Genomic DNA, 18,882 nt, shown 5'->3' on the forward strand with positions numbered 1-18,882 from the left:
TACCATTGAATATCATTTCTCCAAGTTTTCCTGGTCTATTCTGCATGGCATCTACAGCTAATGATCCCTCCACATACTGAAAAGCATCCCGCATTACACACATATTATAAAAGTGAAAGAGACCATATTGAAGAATGGAAATGATCGATGCAGCCCTTGCAATTTTAGGAATTTTTTTCCAGGAAAAATTTGGGGAATCTTTTTTCTTCCAGGAACATAGAATTTAATTTATCTTTCTTTCCCTCAATTTTTCAACTTTTTATTTTGAAGTAATTTTAGATTTACACAAAAGTTACAAAAATAGTAGAGAGAGTTCCTGTATACCTTTTACCTAACTGCCTCTAATACTGATAGCTTACATGCAGTAGTACAATGATCAAAACCAGGAAATTACCACTGATACAATACCATTAACTAACTAAAGCTCTTATTCAAATTTTGCCAATTTTCTAAGATGTCCTTTGTCTGGCCTCGTATCTAATCCAGGAGCCTATACTGTTTGTAGTTAATTAATTAACAAAGAGATTAATTAAAACTGTTTTATCTCTTTAGTCTCCTCCCATTTGTGGAAGTTCCTGTCTTCTTTTGTCTTTCATAACTTGGACATTTTGAAAGAGCACTGGTCAGTCATTTGATGGAAGGTCTCTCAATTTGAATTTGTGTGATATATTCTCATGATTAGATTCAGGTTATGTATTTTTGGCATAAATGCTATTGAAGTGATGTTGTCTCTTAGGGCATCATATTGGGTATAAATAATGTTGATATATCTTATTACTAATAATGTTAACTTTGATCACTTAGTTAAGGTGCAGCCTACCTGGTCTAATCACTGTAAAATCACTCCACCCCTTGATTTCTAGCTACAGCTTTCTGGAATCCTTCTAGAAATCCAGGGCTGAGGGATGATCGCCATTCTTAAATAGCCATAAACTACATTTTTGCTGTTTTTGGATTACTAGTCAACTAAAGAACGGTAATTTGGTTTGGTGGAAAGAATAGACAGGAATTAAGCAGTAACTCACCTAATCTCTCCATTTTCCCATCAATCATTAGGGATTAAAAACATTTTTTTCTATTCATAATGTTGAGGGTGGTATTTAAATGCTGTGTGACATGGAGTTATAATTAAAATGTATCTCAGGTTCTTTGACTACAGGAAGAGAATAGTTGCTAGAGGTAATATCAAGTTGCCAAAGGGTACACATAGCCTCAAATAGAGTACATTTGTTTGTGGGAGCAGAGGCATTTGCCTAGTAAAAAATAAACAATGTAAAGCTTAAATGCTATAGATTTTTAGGATGGTGGAGATTCACATAGATCAAATTTACCAAGACAGATTAACTAGAGACCCTGGGACATAGCTGGGCCTTGGAAAGTGAAAAGAATTTTTATAGGTTGAGCAAAGAAACATAATGTGCTTGGAAATGGAGAAAAGGGGACTCACAAAAATGGGCAAAAGGAGGATGTCTGAATTATATTCCCAGAAAAAGAAACAGATTCATCAGTTTGGATTAGAAGTTTGTGAGTCACGGGGTGCCTGGGTGGCTCAGTTGGTTAAGTGTCCAACTTCAGCTCAGGTCATGATCTCACAGTTCATGGGTTCAAGCCCCATGATGGGCTCTGTGCTGACAGCTCAGAGCCTGGAGCCTGCTTCAGATTCTGTGTCTCCCCCTCTCTCTGCCACTCCTTTGCTCATACCTCCTCAAAAATAAGTAAACATTAAAAATTAAAAAAAAAAAAAGATTTGTCCATGAGAAGGGAGATGGAGAGCAAAATATGGAAGTCTCTGAATGCCAGGATAAGGGTTCATTCCATCATTGAATATACCTACTATGTGCCAGGAATTCTTCTAGGCACTGAGTTACATTGGTGAACAAAATGCATGAAAATTGTTCCCTTCATGGAGTTTATATTCTGCCATTTAAGATTTGATCTATGGGCAATAGAAAACTAATTAAGAATTTCAAACTGATAAATGATTATGTTCCAAATTCCCATTTTAAGAAGACTGATCAGTACCAGATGCCAAGATTGAAAAGAGAGAAGGTTGGAAGATAAGTTAAATGTAAGTGTTGAAAGGTGCTAGTATTTTGAACTGTGGGAGAAATATAGAAAAGTGAAATTGGAAAATCATTTTTTAAAAGAAATTAGGAAGGCCTGATAACTGGTTACATTGGGAAGGGAAAAAAAATGTCTGAATGCCCCCAAAATTATTCCATTGACTAATGGTCAAAGAGAAGACAACTAATTCAGTTTGAGACATATATATCTTGAGATCTTGGTAGGAAATTCTATTGGAACAATCCAAAGATCTGTTGGAGTTGAAAGCTAGAGTTCAGGAGAGAGGCTAGAGGTAGAGTTTTAGATTTCCTCATTATCTGCAAGTGGTATTTGAGACTTTAACAGTGGAGTCTATATTCAAAGAAGTGAGTATCAAAATGGAGAACAGAGAATCAAAGATATAAACTTAGGTTATAGAAAATGGGGGGGAACAATGCAGAATTAAAAAGCAGAGAACCAAAAGTATGCAGCATTATTAAATAATAGTATGGGAGTGCAAAAAATAATAATATAGTACATACTTCATAATATTTACTATGTGTGAGTATTGTTTTAAGTATTTTTAATATATTAACTCATTTAATTCTCTTAATGAATCCTATTAAGTAGACACTTTATTATCTTCATTGGACAGAAGAGGAAATTAAGGCAGAAAAAGATTACAGTTGAATCTTGAACAACTCAAGGGGTTAGAGTAAGGAAGGAAACAAGGAAATAAGGGAGGGAGGAAGGGAAAATGGAAGGAAGGGGGGTATTATTGACAGCATCAACTTTATCCAGAGTCAGTTTGCATGGGTTTATATCTTAATCACCAGTTTTGTGATGTTAGGCAATTTAACTACAATTGACTTTGAAGAACATGGGTTTGAACTGTGTGGGGCCTCTTCAATAAAATACAGCACTGTAAATGTATTTTGTCTTCCTAGGATTTTCTTAACATTTTCTTTTCTCCAGCTTAATTTATTGTAAGAATACTGCACATGAGTTACTTTTTACAATTATGGATTCCTGAGTCTTATTGCTTAGAGATTCTCATTGAGCATGTCTGAGGTGGGACACAAGAATCTGCGTTTTAAACAAGTAATTGTTAAAAGTACTATAAGTAATTGTGATACAAATAGACTAGTGATCATATCTTAATATGTCAACCCATTCTTGACTTAGTTATTAAACACAATGCTTATTGACTGCCTGTGAGATCTCTTAATGAGTAAGTACTCTCCTTCATATGTACCTGGGAAGAATTACTGTGACTTAATCAAAATTCCATGCTTGAATATTTACTGAATGAATAAATAACTAAATAAAGAGTGTCATGCCTACTATACAGCAGGCAATGTCATAAGACCTGGGGTTATGAAGAGATGTGGCATAATTACTACTTTTAGGGAGCTTATAACCTCCTAGGGACAGAATCTAGTAAGAAAACCCAACTGGTGTAGATGATAATAAGAAGTAGAAATAACCAACTAGTGATATGGGGCGATTGGAACACACAGGTGATAATACTCAATCCTATTGAGTGAGTGGAAACACTTGAAGCTTGGGTCTTTAAAAATGAATAGGTGTTATGGGGCACCTGGGTGGTTCAGTCCGTTGAGTGTCTGACTTCGGCTCAGGTCATGATCTCACAGTTTGTGAGTCTAAGCCCCACATCGGGTTCACTGCTGTCAGCCTGTCAGTGCAGAGCCCCCTTTAGATCCTCTGTCCCCCTCTATCTGTCCCTCCCCTGTTAGTGTTCTCTCAAAAATAAATAAACATTAAAAAATAAAAATGAGTAGGTGTTTGCCAAGTAGACAAGAAAATTCAAGCCAGTCTGGGTGGAGGTGGTGGCATAGACAATAGCATGAAGGTATAACAGGTTCTAGCACCATTATTAGTGACCTGTGGTTGGAATGGCTATAATATAGAGATGAGGATGGAAAGATCATGGACTGCCTTCATTGACATTTGAGAGATGTGTGTTTGAACTTTACTCATTTAAAAAAAAAATTAACGTTTATTTATTTTTGAGAGACACAGAGAGAGAGAGAGGTAGAGAGAGAGGGAGACACAGAATCCAAAGCAGGCTCCAGCCTCCACACTGTAAACACAGAGCGTGTCGCGGGGCTTGAATTCACAACTGTGAGATCATGACCTGAGCTGAAGTTGGATGCTTAACTGACTGAGCCACCCAGGTGCCCCGTAGTTTACTCATTTTAAAATATGGGCCCTGGAAATTAAGATTTCATTTTGTGTTTAGTGCATGATGTGCCTACGTGAGAGACACAGAATTTGTTAAAGTAATAAGGGACACTTATTCTGGCTACAATAATTAGGTGGGGGCCCCAGGCCAGTAGTTGGAAGGATTCTTTAACTGGAGGCTTTGAGAGGATGACAAAAAGATTCATAGAAAGGCCTTATTCACGTCAGTAAGAGAACTATATACATTTGTCAAATAGCTAATGAAGGCATGTTTATATACAATGTATTGCAAATGATAAAATATTGAGTACCTCTTCACTGCAGAAATTGATGAAAATTCTTAGCTTGGATGTTGAGGACATTTTTATAGGTCTGATCCCATGTGAATTTCTCTTATTACTCAAACTTTTTTGATCTTCGCTGTCGCTATTTCCTTCCCAAGTCTGTTTATGCCAGGATCTTTCTTCCTTTCTTCTGTTCCTTTATTTTCAGTCTCATGAGTTAATTCAAATGTACATCTAAAATGATGTTCCTTTGTTAGTTTGCTGGTCCAGGAGCTGGTGAGCTCTACATAATGTGTTCCTCTTCCATGTGGATGCCCATGTTCTTTGAAATGCTCTGGGCTATGTGGTACTGGAAGGGTGTTTTATTCTGACTTTTAGTGGGAAGTGTAGCATGTTTATTGAGACTAGACCTGAAAACCAGACAGAAACACAGACAGTCTTGATACATTTGATAATACAGAATCCACCATTCCAATCTGACCCAACTACATTCCCTTTAAGCAGGATCAGTTCGCTTATTTCACACATACTATAGCCGAGTATACCTGTTCAAATAAAACCTGAAAGTTCCAAGAATTAAGATAAACACACTGTCTATTAATTACTTATCTCTGATATCCCAGCTGCCTGTTTCTCACTCCTGTGAAATGTCTTTCTGTTCTAGCCAGTTAGCACAGATTCTGTATCATTCATTTGTGAAGTTAACTAAATGGAAGTTAACAATTTATTTGAAGACAATTCACTTTTCTCCGGCAAGGAAATTTAATCAGTTTTAAGCTCTTGACCAATGGACTAGGATAATCTGAGTCCAAATATCAGACAAGATGAAATGAAAGGGACATATGCACAGTAGATTGTCCCCCTGATATTTTATTTTGGTCTGCCATTCAAACAGGCATGTGTGTGTGTGTGTCTGTGTGTGTGTGTATAAAGTTAGCACAAAATTAAAATATAGCTACAGGGATATTTGTTACAATGGGCATCATGCCTATGAAGCAAAGTGACACCATTCATACCACTGAAGTTCATGATTGTTAGCATTTCCATTTTTTAATATATTTTAATGTTCATTTATTTATTTTGAAAGAGACAGTGCAAGCTGGGGAGGGGCAGAGAGAGAGAGGGAGAGAGAGAATCCCAAGCAGGTTCCGCACTGTCAGCACAGAGTCCGATGTGGGGCTCAAACTCCCAAACCACAAGATCATGACCTGAGCCCAAATCAAGAGTCAGATGCTTACTCGACTGTGCCACCAGGTGCCCTGTGTCAGCATTTCCATTTCAAACCCCTTCAAAATGAATTCCAAAAGCGACAGTACCACTAGAGATCCTATTAATTTTCAAATGTATATTTAAAGTTAAATTAAAACTAGTACTTTGGAGTGTGCCTTTGAAACCTTAAAGATTTCTCCCCTGACTCTCTCTTCCCATTAAAAATCACTTTCTATAAACAATGTGCTCCTGACACCAGATATAGTAGGCACGGTGGAGACAGGAGGCACTGTCTCTATTCTCTATAAAGATATATATTTTTCTAAACTTTTTAGTGTATCTCCACCCAAATTCCTTTTACAGAACTGTTATAATGGAGCTATTTTATGGGAATAATAGGTATTTCAGGAGTGAAAGGAATTCTACTCAAATTTACTTTTCCTGACTCCCCTCTGGCAATTCCTTTCAGTTTTCACAGTACAAAATTCTAGTGTAAAAGTTGTTGAAAAAAAAGTTTAGTGTAACATCTTTTATAATTAGTATGATATTGTTCTAGATATACACAAAATAGTTTTTAAATAATAGTTTGAAGCTATGTTAACAGGTAATTGTGGCACATAGAATCATAATAGCCTACTAAACACCATCTCCTAATATTAAAAAAAAAAAAAACTTTATCAATAAATACATTATGGGGGGGGGGTACCTGGCTGGCTCAGTCAGTAAAGCCTGTGACTCTTGATCTCAGGGTTGTGAGTTCGAGCCCCACGTTGGGCATAGAGCCTACTTAAAAACAGAAAAAAGAAAACGAAATATGCCATTGAAATAATACATCATATTTGAATATAAAATTTAGACAAGAATGAAATACAGTACCTTATGGAAATGTCACAATATTAGTACCTTTAGGCCTCTGTGTACTTCACTCCCCTCCATCTATTCCCACTGTCACCCCAGTCAAATCTTCTAACATTTTAGAAAATATTTTATAAGAAGGTTTAGGTTGAAACAATTTTGTTTTAAATTATATGAAGAATTACTATTTATACTAAATGGCTTTTGTGAAAGATTATGCTTGGGGTTATAATATTTCTTTCCCCACTAAAAATAAATCCTTTGGTTTTTAGCTTCAAACATTTCTACATTTATCCAGTCTGTCCATGGCTATATGTATCAGACTCACCTAGATCTTTGGCTGGAAAGAGCTCTCCCATTTTTAATCTCTCTGTGCTTAACCTTATCTGTATGCCACAGTTGTTTCCCAGCAGCTCCCCACCCCTAAAAAAAGAAGAGTGTACAATTAATACCAGGACTCAATATAACCACTCTTGACTCCATTGGCCCTCATCCAATAGAGAAAATGAATCCAAATGATTACTTGTGACCTCTTGTACTGTAAAATAAGATTTCCAATACAGTCACACTTTTATTTATACCAACGTCTCAAAGATTTCAGATTGGCAAGAATTCCAAGATGAAGTTTTATAAATTTGCCCTTTGAATTACACCTTCCAAAATTATTTTTTCTGACAAAATTCTTAGGTTTTAACATCTGCTATGATATAGTACATGCCTCCCATTTTATTGGAGCAAACACTAGAGCTTATACTAACCATATGAACTAATCATGTAATTTTCCTTCTATTTTGTTTAGTGTTTGTACACAAATATTAAATCAAAATTCTTTCCCTGTGCACCTGTTGAGAGACAGAGAGAGACACAGAGAGAGAAAAACAAGACTCAAGAACCAATTTCTTTCTCTTTAAGTTATTATTATTTAGCTTATATTTCTACATTTCAATTTAGGAAGTAAATTGACTAGAAGGTTTTATTTGGATAATGGAGAAATCATTTCTTTCCTCCAAGGAAATTTTAGTCATGTTTAAGAGCTCTATAACAGTTCTAACGGTTCTTTAAATTAATAGTTTTGTTACTATCGAATAAAACTTAAAGAAATGCAAAACCACTTTGCTGTTCAGACTGTCTCACAATTAGGGATTTAAGATAGTATCTGCCCATGATAATCACTGATCATTTTCTTCTCAGAGGAAGCATTTAGTTTTTTTTTTTCATTACCCACTTTTATAGCCACTATACCCAATGTGTGTTTTAACAAAATAGCTGTAGCCTAGGACAAGAACAATGTATTTTGGAATATATATTCAAGGGGAAAGTATTTAGAATTCCATTATTGCCAGCCCAAAAGTATGGGGCATTACTTTGGTTAAAGAAATACTAAATGTGGATAAAAAAATATTTAGAAAATATAAGAAATGGAAAGAATTAGAATGTGCCTTCAAGGGTAACCAGACTAATTCTAGGGGAGATGGATATTCTTCCTAAAAATATTTGGTTTAAATAAAACGCAAGAGAAATAGTGTTGGACTACATTAGCTAAGATGATTTTTTTTTCCCCTGGATCAGCATTTTATAAAAGAAGGAATATGAAAGGAAGGATTTTTAAACTCATGGACCAGATTGCATAAAGGATTGTTTCCATTATATGAAAGTTAAGTAGCTTTTGAATGTCATGAATGAATATCTGCTTTGTGTAGAATGCTGCTTTTAAATGCGCTGTGATATTAAGCACATTTATGTAAATAATGGGTGATGGTTTTAATATTATATAAACATCACCTTTGTTATGTGATACTTTTAAAAGATTCTGCTGGCCCTGTTACTTTTGGCTTAAGAAATCAGTGAAATCATATAGGTGTTTAAGGAAATCCACAGGAATGTATAAAATTCCCCTCTTACTGTGGATGAGAATATCAATGCTCTTTTTATGCACCTACATTTCTATAGACAGGTCTATAGCTTACAGCTGGAATAAGTCTATGTACATTTGTAGGCAATATGGTAGTGTAGACTTAACCCGGCTATGGGATCAAATCCTACCTTTGCCACTTAAAAGCCATGGGAGCTAAGGTAGATTATTTAATTTCTCTCCTCTTCAGTTTCCCTGTTTGTAAAGTAAGGGTAATACTACTAATCATGTTCATGAGTATGCTGTGAAGATTAAATCAAATAATCCATGTAAGGTGCCAAACAGTCTCTGACACATAGCACATGCTCAATAAATGTTATGGCCTCCCAACCAGCCTCTAAGTTCTGCAGTCCTAGTATTGTTTCTCAACTTTGTATCTCAACTTTACAAATCATAAAACAGACTTGAAGACAAAACTGAAGTCACAGAGCTAATGAGTAGCAGAGTCACATTAGGAATACAGGGCTTTCTGATGATAATGAAAATAATAATAATAATAAAAGAGGTAACACTATTTCTGATGATAACAATAATAACGTTGATAATATCATTTTTACCATTGTTAATGATTTTCATGTTGGTTGATTGGTTGACATTTTACTTCGTATTTGCAACTCGTATGAAGATTTCATTGCAGACAGTAAGTATCCTCTCACAGAGAGAAAAGGTTTTCTTTCCTAGCTGCATGGTATAAGCCCAGCATGACCAGAAACACCCCTGTTTTCACTTGGAAACAAATGAAAACAAATGCTGAAATTATTTTAGCTATCAATTCAAAACGGGATGCTTCTGCCTCCAAACCTCTCCAAATGGTAACATTCCTGGTTTTAATGTTGATGACTTGCCACTACTCAAGACCTATATTTATATCCCTATAAATGAGTGTGTATTCACACAGCTAGTTTACATGTGAAATAAACATCCCTCTGAACCCTAGAGTGTTTGCTTTAGACTCTTAGCTAGTTTGTTCACCAGGTATCAGCAGGCCAGAGCCCATGTCAGTGCTCTGAAACATACATTTCACTAATATAGACAGCTTAATACTGGCTACTGAACCTGGTATAATCAGGAGAAGAAAATCCTTTGTTCCCATTATTGGCTTCAATATTTCTGAAAACCTAGGAAATCTGTGGCTATGTGTGTACAGGGTAGGATATATATTTCTTTATAAGGGAATCACTGTTGATCCTAGATAAGGTTCCACAGGAGTTAACTGAAAAAAACTGCTCAGACGTATGTGTGTACGTGCATTGCACACACACAAGCTGTGACCATGTGAAGCCAGTATGAATTCACAAACAATAAGATCTGACAGACTAATCTCATTGCTTTTTTGGATAGATTAGCAAAACTGGTAGATCAAAGGCATGCACATCAATACAGTGTATCTGAATCTTGGCAAGACATTTGACTGGATTTTTATGATACTTTTATGGAGAAAAAGGAGAAATATGTTTTAGATGATAACAAGCCAAAGAATATATAAGTACTCAAGGATGCTAATTAATAAATAGATATGAATTGGCATATATATCTTCCAGAACCGCATAGAGTTCTGATGTTAGCTCTTCCCACGCTGAAGTTTTCAAGTTCTTAAATGAGGACATTGAAGACATTTAAGGATGCTGAACAATATGGAAACCATTTATCACTGGGATTTGAGTGGGGTGACCAACTTTTCCCAATTTGTCTCAGACTTTCCTACTTTGAGCACTGAAATCTTAGGAAACCCCTTAGTCCCTGGCAAAATGTGATGGTTAGTTACCCTAGATTTGAGCAGTGACTACGAGTTAGAAATGACCAGGCTGCAAACAGGAAAGCACGGATTCACGAAAGCCCTAGTATATGTGAGGAGCTACAACTGGTTCAGGGTTGTGGATGCAAATACTGGTATACACGGACAGATAACTAGGAATCTGGCTCTATAGGATTTTTAAAAATTGTGGTGAAATATGCATAAAATGGACCATCTTAATTTTTTTAATGTTTATTTTTGAGAGAGAGAGAGAGAGGAGAGAATGTTCAAGCAGGGGAGGGGCAGAGACAGAGAAGGGAAGACACAGAATCTGAAGCAGGCTCCAGGCTCTGAATGTCAGCACAGAGCCTGATACAGGGCTCAAACCCACAAACTGTGAGATCATGACCTGAGCCAAAGTCGGACAGGACACTTAACCAAGTCACCCATAATATTGACCATTTTAACCATGTTTAAGTGTATAGTGGCTTTAAGGTCAGAATTTTTAAGGCTAACTTACATATATATATATATATACATACATACATATATATATACACACATACATACATGCATGTCACATTTGTTTATCCATTCANAAATTTTTAAGGCTAACTTACATATATATATATATATATACATACATACATATATATATACACACATACATACATGCATGTCACATTTGTTTATCCATTCATTCCATTCATTCACTGAGGGACACTTGGGTTGCTTCCACCTTTTGACTTGTGAAAAATGTCAGTATAAACATGAGCATAATTTCAATTATTTTGGGCACATACCTAGAAGTGGGATTGCTGGATCATATGATAATTCCATTTTTAATTTTTGGAGGAAACTCCATATTGTTTTCCACAGTAGTGATACTATTTTATATTTCCACCAGGAGTACACAGGAGTCCCAGTTTCTCCACATCCCTGCCAAAACATATTTTCTGTTTCTTTATTTTTGCAATAGTAGCCATCTTAATGAATGTGAAATGGTACCTTACTGTGGTTTTTCATTTCCTTAATAATTAATGATGTTGGTCATCTTTTTGTGTGTTTATTTGGTATTTGCATATCTTCTTTGGAGAAATATCTATTCAAGTCTTTACCCATTTTAAAAACTGGGTTATTTGTTGAGTTTTAGTTCTTTATATGTTATAAATAGCCATCCTAGTGGGTGTGTCCACAGGATCTTAATGCCATCAAATGCATTTAGGATAATTCTCTCTCAAGATGAAATTATTTATGAATTTTCAACAGACGGTATCAATAGATTTAAATTTAGGCGGTTACTCTGGAGAAGAGCAATGAAAAGGGAGGAAAGCCTGAAGCAGGGTGACAATACAGAAGCTCTTATCATTATCAGTCAAGCAACAATGAAGACCTTTGGTAGTAGAGTCGAGGAGGAAGAGATATACATGAGATTCTAACAAGGCAATAGCAAAAGGGCTGGATGACTGATGAGTGGGAGAAATCCAAGATGATTTACTGGTTTGTTACTTAGGAGACTAGGTTGATGGTAGCATTAGTCACCAAGCTCAGGAGTCGAAGGAATGGTAAAGTCAGTTTTAGATAAATTGAACATGAGGTACCTGTGAGGCAGCTACGTGGGTATGCCTCATTGGTGGCTAAATATAGTAACCTGGAACTCAACACACAATCTGCGCTTGAGATAAGACTTATCACTGTTTAGGTGAACCCGAAAACCATAGATTGTCCAACGACAATGTGTGAAGTAAGAAAAGCATACTGATTTCTGAGAAACACCAAAATTTATGCGCTGGGAAGAGCAAGAGAAGCCCACAGAGAAGAGCAAAAAATGTATACCCATGAAGGTGAAATTTTATTGGGATACAACTTCAGCTCAGTGTAAGGATGTTCTAAAAATCAGAGTTGCCTCCAAACTGGGGGGAGGAAGAGGGGGCGGGGAATCCTATTGTTGAAAGTGAGTTCCCAGATGCTAGGGCTATTGTCAGAAGCAGGACAACATCTTGCCTGGATATCACAGGAGGGATTCAGTCCCTGGTAAGGATTTGGTTTTCATGTTAAGAATATACTTTTTAATGACTAGAAAAACCTACTGTTTCATCAGAAAACAATGTGAATTAACAAAACCCTGGGAGATCTTTTTTTTTTTTCCTTTTATGGTCGATTGTCAAGTTGGTTTCCATATAACACCCAGTGCTCATCCCCACAAGCGCCCTCCTCCATGCCCATCACCCCCCTTCCCCTCTCCCCCATCAACCCTTAGTTTGTTCTCAGTATTTAAGAGTCTCTTATGGTTTGCCTCCCTCCCTCTCCTTACTATTTTTTCCCCTGTTCCTCCCCCATGGTCCTCTGTTAAGTTTCTTCTGTTCCACATGTGAGTGAAAACATATGGTATCTGTCCTTCTCTGCCTGACTTATTTCACTTAGCATAACACCCTCGAGTTCCATCCACATTGCTACAAATGGCCAGATTTCATTCTTTCTCATTGCCATGTAGTATTCCATTGTATAGATAAACCACATCTTCTTGATCCATTCATCAGTTGATGGACATTTAGGCTCTCTCCATGATTTAGCTATTGTTAAAAGTGCTGCTATGAAAACCCTGAAAGATCTTAACTTGTTGAAGACATGAAGTTTCCAGGACTGACTGAAAAAGAAGAAATACATGAGGCTTTTTCAGTCTTCTAAATCAAGGGCTAGGCATATCCCACTCAAAAACTGCTACAAATATTTTTGGAATACAAGCCAAAATAATAACTGTGATTCTCTTATAAATAATGCTTGCTGAAAGACTCAGACATACTGGCCAAAACAGTTTGGTTCCAGTAAGATGAGTAAGAGAACTTGCTAGCTCTTTGGGAGATGGCTCCCCCTGTGTCAAAAGAAGACTCCGTGTGTGTTACAGTTTTATTTACAGTTTTTAATTATGAATATGGGAACATAATGAATAAAGGAAATATGAATAAGAAATAAACCAGCATTATGCTTGTTCTCTGTCCCAAATCACGCGGTTTACAAATTCCCAGGGAAATGGAAAGTAACAGAGTAAAATGTCTCCAAAGAGCCACTTGATAAATATCTCATCTTCTGGCTGGAAGGAAAGAGCAACCTTTGCTTCTGAGTCCTTTATTTCGTTCTGTAACTCATAACGAGGCCCACCTGCCTCAACATGCTGACTGACAGCACAGCTGCATTCTGTCAGGCAAGGTCTGCTCCCAGAACCCACTAGACCTGGATGAAGTTCAGATCGCCAGTTAATGCAATCTCATTACTGGTCTCCGAGGAATGGTAACTGACTTTCCAAACAAATACGAACAGTCTGGGAATCATCTCTATAGTCTACACATAGGCAAAGCTATTTGGAAATGAAGGCAATAAGTCGTTTTTGTCTCAAAGCCTAAATTAATCATTTTTGTCATTATCCCTGGCATCCCCACCTCTGAGAAAGTGAGATTTCTATAAAAAACTGCACCATTCTAATATCCTTTCAGTGTCAGACAGTGATGATTTGAACCCCACCTCAATCATTTATTAGCTATGTAACCTCAGCTATCTTTGCCTTGGTTTCCTTACTGTCAAATGAGTTATAATACATAAAGAGTTTATGGGGTGCCTGGGTGGATCAGTTGGTTAAGTGTCCGACTTTGGCTCATGTCATGAACTCACAGTTTGTGGGTTTGAGCCCTATGTCTGGCTCTCTGCTGACATCTCAGAGCCTGGAGCCTGCTTTGGATTCTGTGCCTCCCTCTCTCTCTGGCCATCCCCAACTCATGCTCTGTTTCTCTGTCTCTCTCTCGAAAACGAATAAACATTAAAACAAAATTTTTAAAAAGGGCCTATAACAACGTGGATGCATAGTACTCAACAATGTATGCAGGATATGCAAAGTTTCTGTACCCATCAATTTAGAGAACTCATTAAATCAACTGATGTTCCTCCTGAACAAGCAAGGGAAGAAGACAGTTAGAAAATTAGCCTTTGGTTCAAAGTCAATATAGATTATTTCACTTGTTGAGCTATTGGTGTAAATTACCTTTTCACAGCTATTCTCCAGGGTCTAGGGTCTCCAGTCTTTTCCTGATGAGGAGCTATTTCTGGTATAATGACATCCTCCAAATCTTCAGCATTGTGACTTGTGTAGGGTCCTTAGAGTTCCAGGTGATGAGAAGTTTGGAGGCAGGAAAAAAACCAATTGCTAAAAGCTGGTATCATCTAGCTCATTGATTCAGTTTTTGAACCAAAGTATCTTTCTATTTTAAGCTATCACCATCATCACCAAATCACAGAAGTTTAGAGCTGGAAGGGGCCTTTGATTATTACTATCAGACCCAATCGTGTGTGTGTGTGTGTGTGCATGTGACACACAGATGTTAAATCATTTGCTCAATAGGGTTTTTTTAAAAATTTTTTATTTATTTTTAGGGGAGAGAGAGAGAGCGAGAGAGAGAGAGACAGTGTGAGCAGGGGAGGGCCAGAGAGAGAGGGAGAGACACAGACGCTGAAATAAGCTCCAGGCTCTGAGCTGGCAGTCAGCACAGAGCCCGATGCGGGGCTCGAACCCACGAACCGTGAGATCGTGACTCAAGCGAAAGTCGGACGCTTAACCGACTAAGCCACCCAGGTGTCCCTGCTCAATAGTTTTTAACAAACTAGGGGTAAAGAACTAAAATTCACTCTCCCTGGTGAAGTTCCTTCATTCATACTTTCATCCAACAACAATTTTTTTAGATTATTCTTATGTACGAGATATTGAGAGTAAGGAGGTGAATAAAACATAGTCTCTCTCGAGAATCTTATAGTCTAGAGGAGAATTATACCAAGTAGATGGGCAATTATGTTTTAATGGTAAAATATTAAGTGCTTGTTGGGTGGAAAGATGCTAGAAGGGCATGTTAAAGTCTCCTGGAAATATCTCAGAATCACTGAGGAGGGCTTACTTTGGGTCAACGCTGTCCAAGGATTTAGAGATACAAATGTACAAAGGCACAACTGCTACCTTCCAAATGTTGTTAAGATTATCACGAATATAGTAAAAACCAGCACATTCCATGTTATATGAGTGCTGCAGAAAGTATGGTCCTACGGAGTTTAAAAAGATGGAAAGCTCGCCAAAGGACAGGGTCATTGGAGGAGATGAAAACAGCACTAGACTTTGAAGGAAATAACATCTTGTGCTCAGAATTTATCTCAAGGAAGCAGAATTGTGATTCTTCCTTATGTCAAATCTGATTCCTTCCTTCAGTATGATGGGTGTTCTCATGACAGTCTTTTCAGAATTTACAAGGAAGAACTTAAATGTGATGGCCTTAGGGCCTTCCATCCTCTGCCACATGTCTTATTTTCTCTATGCTTCCTATTATCCTCTCTCATGGATTTTTTAATATTCAACTGCATTTAAGAGATTATTCACCTGTTCTCTTCTCAGTATCTCACTCTAGCTGTTCCTCAATAAATCCTTTTCCTAATCTATCCTCTTAAGAAATATTTCACTTGGGAAACCAACTTGACAATAAACTATTTAAGAAAAAAATTAATTATATGGGATTTTCCAGAAACTGGACTAAAATTAATTAAGAAAGATTCAAAGTATTAAGGTGTATAAAGACACAATGGACAAAAAAAGAATGTAGGGATGGCAATAAATAATAACAAATAAAGTTGAAACAAAGAGAAACAATTGCTAAATGGGACAAAGGGAATAGTTTTATGTTTTTACATATAATGATAATATTTTTATGTTTTTTACAATGAAGATTTAATGGTCAAAAAAAGATATTTCACAATTGGTTTTATTTTTCATATTAAATTTTAACATTTTCCAAATATAGCTCAATATGTGACTTTTAAGTAAAAAGTTTTCCAAACAATAAAATTGTCACAACGTTATTATTAAATATCATTTAGCCATACAAGTGTGAATCCGTGTGTGTGAATTTTAAGGTAAATATTAACGTCTACTAAGTGAATGATAAGAAAATAGATTAATTTCAAATGCCTGGACATTATTAACTAAACTTGGATAAACTGGGAGATTTTTCCAATCAAATACAAAATCATCAGCCCAATATGGTTAGGAGAAAAATGATGTCATAAAATCACCTTTTAAATATGTATGTTGCATTTCCTAGGAATCTTCAAATGTTTGTTTAAGAATAGCCAAAGCAACTGCATTAAAGATAAGGTACTGAAACTTTGAAATCATATTTTTAAAAAGTTATAAATTTCCCCAGTTCCCTACATTATTTAAAGAAAAAGTTATTTTCCCAGGAAGGAAGCCTCACTTTAAAAAACCAGTCCAGTATTTCCCTCGCAAAGAAATAAGCCAGATGATTCTAACACATGGAATTTTACTTGGGGAAAATACAGAAATACAGGGAAACTTTAGTAACTCTTTAGTACTAACTACCGCTGTGTAATTCCTAGAAGTTTACTTCTTGATGAAAGATGATGAGATAATAATCAAGATCTACTAAGAAAAAAAATAAAGAAAAAACCTGGAAACCAACAGCAAGTGGTTATGAGATCCGTATGATATTCTAGAAAGGATCTGTACTAGGATCAAGATGCCTGAATTTGCCACTTACCAAGCAGAAGAGAGTGACAAATGTATATACCTGTGAAGCCACCCCAAACAAGACATGGCATGTTTCACTCAACCTAGAAAGTTCTCTCATTCCCAAATGCCAACAGTCGCCTCCCCCACCCCTGCCCCAGACGACTACTGATGCTATTTCTACCACTATAAATTAGTTTTACCTTTTCTAGAACTTCATGTAAATGGAACCATATTATACATATTCTCTTGTATGACTTTTCCTGTTCAGTTGTTTTTGAGACTCATCTATGTTGTCATGTGTGTTAGTTTTTCTTTCTGCTTCAGAGTATATCTCATCATATAAATATATAATTTATTTATCCGTTCCCTTATTGGTGGACATTTGGGTTGTTTCCAGCTTGGGAACATTATAAATAAAACTACTATGGGGGCACCTGCTTGGCTCAGGTTAGGCGTCCAACTTCAGCTAAGGTCATAATCTCACAGTTTGTGAGTTTGAGCCCCACATCAGGCTCTGTGCTGACGGTACAGAGCCTACTTGGGATTCTCTCTCTCCCTTTCGCTCTGCCCTTTCCCTCACTTGTGCTCTTTCTCAAAATAAATAAATAAACTTAAAGAAAAACAGCTATAGAGACTCTATCATCATACTATTTGTTTTCCATTTGTCTCTTCAAAGTACTTGTTCCTCTGTTTCTCCTTTCCTGCCTTTATTTGGTTAATCAAATGTATTTTTAGTTTTCCTCTTATTTTCTCTATTGGCTTCTTTAATGTAACTCTTTGTTTTTAATTTTAAGTGGTTGCTCTAGCACTAACAATACGCATATTGAATTTATCAAAGGCTATTTATAGTCCAATATTTTACTACTTTACTCCTTATACCAGAATCTTCACACTTCCTACTTGCTACGCCCATGTCACAATTGTAATAATCAACAAGAATATAACTCCATTCACCTGCCCTTCCTTTCTGTTGTCATATCTGTTACTCCTTCAGAGCTGTCAACCTCATTTTACAATGCTGTCATTTTCCATTTAAATGGTAAGTGTCTTTTATATTTACCTATTTACTTGCCATTTCCAGCACTCTCCATCCTTTACTATAGATTTGAGTGCCATATGGCATTACTTCCCTTTAGTTTGAAGTCTATCCTTTACCATGTCTTGTAATGCAAGTCTTTATTGTAAGAATTTTTGGAGATAATTTCTTGAATTCTTCAAAAATTGAACTGATAGTTTCTTTTTCTTTCAGCAATTCAAAGATATTATTCCATTGTTTTCTGATAAGTTAGCTATTATTTGTATCATTACTCTCTTGTAATTAATATGCCTCTTCCTCTTCTACTTTCCAAATTTTCTCTGTTTTTCACCAATTTAATGGGTTTTTTCTTTATTACTGCTAATTTCTCAGATATAAATCAATATTTTTAATCAAATTTAGGAAAATTATAATTATTATGTTTTGAAATATATTTTATTCTCTAAATTCAGTGTCTTCACTTTTGGGGATTCTGTTATATGTATGTTAAACTATTTGATATTATTCCATGAGCCCTGAGGCACTGTTAATTTTTCAATTTTTCTCTCTGTTCTTCAGATTACAAAATCCTGATTCATTGAGTCTTTCTTCTGCCATCTACAGTTTGCTGTTAACCTCATCTGGTGAATTTTTTACTTTAGTTAGAATTTTCCATTGTAGAATTTCCATTTCTTCTTTAAGTTTTTGTGCTCTGATGAGATGCTTTGTCTCCTCATCAAGATCATACATTCCTTTACTTACTTGAACAAATTTTTCTTCTGTTCTTTTAAACATATTTATAAGGGCTACTTTAAAGCCTTTATGTACGAAAACTAATATGTAGGAACTCTTAAAGCTGGTTAATATTAACTGCTTCTTTCTTGACTATGAGGTTTCTTTGCATGTCTAGTAATTTTTGTTTGTATATAAAACTGCATAGATGATTCCTTGCAGAGACACTGGATTTGGTTCCCTTATTCTGAAGAGTGTTGATTTTTGTTCTATAAGTAGTCTAACTGCTGATCAACTCGAACTTGGGTAACTGTGGTCTTACACTTTACTAGCTTG

Source organism: Crocuta crocuta, unplaced genomic scaffold (assembly GCF_008692635.1).
Source record: "Crocuta crocuta isolate KB4526 unplaced genomic scaffold, BGI_CrCroc_1.0 scaffold125, whole genome shotgun sequence".
NCBI classification, from domain to species: domain Eukaryota; kingdom Metazoa; phylum Chordata; class Mammalia; order Carnivora; family Hyaenidae; genus Crocuta; species Crocuta crocuta.